The 4,823-nt window shown below is 35.3% G+C and overlaps 1 non-coding gene across 1 annotated transcript; it reads right to left on the reverse strand.

Annotated features, from left to right (window-relative positions):
• Positions 1-4,411: 4,411 nt before the first annotated feature.
• Positions 4,412-4,484, reverse strand: TRNAV-UAC. The gene has a single exon. It is a non-coding gene; the product is annotated as a tRNA-Val (tRNA).
• Positions 4,485-4,823: the final 339 nt, after the last annotated feature.

Consider the following 4,823-nt stretch of genomic DNA (forward strand, 5'->3'; position numbering starts at 1 on the left):
TTTTATGCTTCTTTTCTACTAAATTGGAAAATCTTTAAGAGGCAAAAACTAAGGATATCGTTCTTTTTTTACTTATTTTCAAGTTTTAAATTTTAAAATAATTTGAAAGTATTTTAACTTAAACCAGTAAATGTTTTAAACATAAACAAGTATCTTTTAGAATTTTTTTTTAATTTTGAAAGGAAAATAACAGAAAAAACCAATAAAATGCAGTGTAGAAGAACACAAGTTAGATGTACCATGTACCTGGTATGCAGTATTTACTGACAGGGAGAATGGGAATTTACTCAGAATTTCCTGGTAGCAAAAGAAAAAGGAGGAAATAATGAACTATATTTTCACTGTCTAATTTTATTTCAAATGAACTGCATACATTTTTCTAGACAAACAAGCATTTCTTGGAAATAAATACTTCTAGACTGATATATACGCCGAAGTTAATTGAAACATTTTTAAAAGGACTCTGTTATGCACTAGAGAAATACAATTTAGTAAGAAATAAGTCATCCTGTATAAGCAATTTGTATGTCTATTAACCCAACTGCCTGTGCTATGCTTTTTTTCCCTCGTTGGTAAAGACTATTGCCGTATTTTAAATCAATGTCTCTAATTTTATTTTTCAGAATGACAAATCCCCAGGAAGATCTGCAAGCCGATCAAGTAATATTTCAAAAGTAAGTGAACTTTATTTATTTTCTTAACTATTTATTGACTTTCATATTCTATGAGATCCAGTACATATTTTATAATGTTTAATCCATAATTGTTATCTGTGAACAACACACAATTATGACTTGTTAATGGTTTTAACTACTTCAAGCTTTGACTGTGATAAAAAGACGCGATTTTACGCAACAAAATGAGCTAAGCTACTTTTTTTCCTCTTTGGTGCTGTATGCAAAAGATAATTTCCTACTTTCAGAGTATCACACAAAGTATTTTTTTCTCTCATTTTAATCATCATTGAGCTGCCACATACCTAAATTGAAACTTTATCAACATTCATAGTACAATTTCCATGAATTTAATTTTTCAGGAATTTGGGCTCAACAATACTAGAATGTATTCTTGTCACTAGGGCAGGTTTTAGAAATAAATTTAAGACATTAGTTTGGTTATATTTACTTTAGAGTTAACATATGAAAAACAAAATTTCCTAGACTATTTATAAATCCAACTAAGATAACAGAGTGTTGAAAAAATTTGGATATGGGCGAGATACTCTAGATTTTTATTTTGCCTCAAAAACAAAAATTAAGAGCTATTCTCTAAAATAAGGCACTATACGATGTATAGACTTGATACTTGAGGAGTGAAAAGTCATTTAGAGCCATTCGTCAAATTGGAAATGTATGACTTCCAAAGGTTCAGTTCAGACAAAGATAAATTTACCATGAATAGAACTTCCATTACAGGGCCCCTCACTTGCCAGCACCCTCCACAGCCTTAATCTTAATTTTGTATATGTAATTATGTGTGTTTTTCCTTTAAGAAGGACCCAAAATAGGCATAAACTTTAGTCACTAAAGATCCTAGATCCACTTCCAATTTAAGGATTTCGTTTTATTTTGTTCTCAGAACCAAAAGACTTTATTACTTATTAAAAAATAATAATAATAACAGTAACCAGAGTATCAGTGTTTTCTTAAGCTGGTTTCCTGAGGCCACTTCTTCCAAGATAATGCCAAAATGGGTAGGTGACACTTGCGGACACAGTAGGTCGATTACAGGAACAGAACCCTAAGCTTAGGAAACCCTAATATTTCAATAGACAGTAGGCATGCAAGAGGCCCATAGAGAATTGTGTCCCAGTACATGGTAATGAACATGTCTACTCTCATTCAAATCTGGCTACCTTCATAGATACTTGAGAGGCATGTGACCTACTGGTTAAGAATACTAACTCTGAAGAGAGGATCTGAGTGCAAGTCACTGCTTACACAGACTTTTTACTAAATGTAACTGAGACATTCACTTAACCTTTCTAAGACATGGTTGCCTCTCCTGCGTGACGTGAGAATGGTATCAGTCTCCTGAAGGAAGTTTTAAGTGGTTGTAAATTGAAACAATACCGTTCAAATGTCTGTTATCTTAGTCACATCGTGAAGAGCCTTGCCTGCAGCTGCAGGATACAGTTCGTCTTTCTGAACTTGAATGCTAATGTTGACTTAGAAACTTACAAACAGGACTGACAACTCTTCTGGCCCGCCAAATATTGTCTCACTGTTCAGGAGCGAAATTATATCTGTACTTCTAAACTGCCGAGTTTGACATAACGCAGCTTGTCCATAACCTTTTAGCCTTTATAATTTATTCTGTAAGAAGTGAAAAGGTCAGGAGCGTAGCTTCCCTTGCATCAAATGTTCCAGGCTCTGATTCATACCAGTTGTGTCACCGTGTGGTGACAATGATGAGGATGCATTCTGTTGAGATAGAAATGAACAGCTCTCTTCTTACATGGTCACTCTAATTGTACCATAGCGAAAATCAACTATCTCCCACTGATAGGAATAAGAAGATTTTCGCTTGCGCATGTTTATTTTATTTAAACCAATATAACTTTCCTCTTACTTCTGTTCAAACAGCAGTAACAAATGCTAAATACATTGATGAGTTCTTACGACTTTTTCATAAATTACTGAGTAATAAATTCTTCATTAAGACCATATAATTTACCGGATATGAAGTGGCAAAATCTAGCAATATTGTAGTCCTTTACTTTTAAAGCAGTGGAGAAGAAAACATTAAAATGGAACAAGGATTTTTTTTTCTAATTTTGCCAAAATAATTTTTATGTCAAAAAAAACTGCTTTTAAAGGGTGTGATAATCAGTATAACAGAGTAATTAAGAGCATGGGTTTCAGAGTAACTGCTCAGGAATTAGTAACTTTATCTGTAGACGGAGAATCGACAGTATCTACCTCTTAGAGGTGTGCTTTGAACACTGGCACCTGTGTAAGAATTAGCTATTCTTAATATTTATATTTCAGTAACAGCACCAAATAAGTGCTCAGTAAGCCTTTTCTTTAAGCGAATGATTTTTAGACACAATATATGCATTGTTTTCTGAGCAGAATAAGAATACATAAGAGACCAGACAGGATCAAGTAAAATATTAGGATTCACTAAGATGTGATCTGACATAATTTTATTGAAAAACAGTACTGCATAATCCTGATTCCTTAAAGCATGTGTGTGTGTATGTCTGTGTGTATGCATGTATGTGCGTGTATACATGCATAAGACAGCAATAAATTATCTTAGGTCAGTAGTAGTATTCCATCAGGAATCTTATTCTATGCTGTAAATAGAACAATGAGAAAAAATCCCATTCAGGTTCTCAGTGAGTTTACAATGAAGGGGTTGAAATATAACATAGAATATATAATATAATGAATTAATATGATATAATAATGTAATGTAAAAGGTGAAATGTATAATTCTCTGTGCAGAAAAGATAACCATGAGGGCCTGAGACTCTTATCCTTAGAGAGGCCAGTAGACAGGTTGGTCCTTTGCCAGCATCTGGGAACTTGGATTTCAGGAGTGGAGTTCCACCCTAACTGATAAGGATGGCTCACTTTGCCTAAACTGTGCAAACTATATGGTTTATACTAAACATTTGCTTTCCTATGGGAGTCTGGAATTTTTGTACATGCTAAGCCATGGATGCCTGTGTGACTAGCCACCCACAAAAATTTGGGGTACTGAGTCTCTAATGAGTTGCCCTGGTAGACAGTACTTCACGTTGTTGTCCAGCTCATGAATTGCTACATGAATTCAGTGCATCCTGTATCACTCCACTGGGAGTGATTTTTGGAACTTTGGAAGTTTGCTCTTGGTTTCCTCTGGACTTTCACCCCATGTGTCCTTTCTCCTCGCTGGTTTTCCTTTGTATCCTTTCACGGTCATAAATCATAGCCCTGAGGATGACTATAAGCTTAGCCCTGTGGGCCATCCTAGAAAAATCACTGAACCTGGACAGGGTCATAGGAAACCCTTATGCATTAGCCAAAAAAGGACAGATAGGAGGCTGTGGGAGTTTAGAGAATGATCGCTTCCATCTGGCAAAGAAAAGACAGCATCAGAGAAGGTGTACTGGGAAGATGGTTTATAAACAGGGACTTGAAGAATGGATGTGACTCGATCAAGAAGAAAGTATATTCAAAGGTTCAAAAGGATAGAAGTAGAAGGCATGGAAGTTCAAAAACGTGGATTATAAGGAAAAAGGTAAATAAATGTTTTGAAAGGCCTTTGACAAAGAACTTTGATAATAGGAAACATTCTCTTTAGTCTATTCATTCCTAGGTGGCCTCCCATCCAAGTACTACCCAGACCTGACCCCGCTTAGCAGCAGAGATCAGACGGGATCGGGCTTGTTCAGGGTGTCATGGCTGTAGACCGTGGACCATGGCTCCACTGGGGTGCGAACCCAGGACCTTCTGCATGTAAAGCAGACGTGCTAACCACTGCACTATGGAACCACATTTGCATAGGGATAGATTTAGAACACATCAGGATCCTTGAGACTTTTTTGGTGACTATTAACACCACTAAACATTATTAGTTCTGCTATTCAGGACTCTATAAGCATGATCTTGCTCTTGTGAATATGAAATATCCAAGCCAAGGCAAATTACAAATGTTGAATTGTTAATGAACATTAAAAATGTTCTCCTTAGTCTTTACCTCTGAATCTCTGTACCATATAGTATTCAATTGAAATTACACTTTGAGTTATGCTAGAAATTATGCTTTTTGGTCATTCCAACTTTTAATTTTTTTGTTATTTTGTATTTCTAGTTTGCTTTAGGATATATAGA

The sequence above is a fragment of the Rousettus aegyptiacus genome, unplaced genomic scaffold (assembly GCF_014176215.1).
Source record: "Rousettus aegyptiacus isolate mRouAeg1 unplaced genomic scaffold, mRouAeg1.p scaffold_m13_p_16, whole genome shotgun sequence".
NCBI classification, from domain to species: Eukaryota; Metazoa; Chordata; class Mammalia; order Chiroptera; family Pteropodidae; genus Rousettus; species Rousettus aegyptiacus.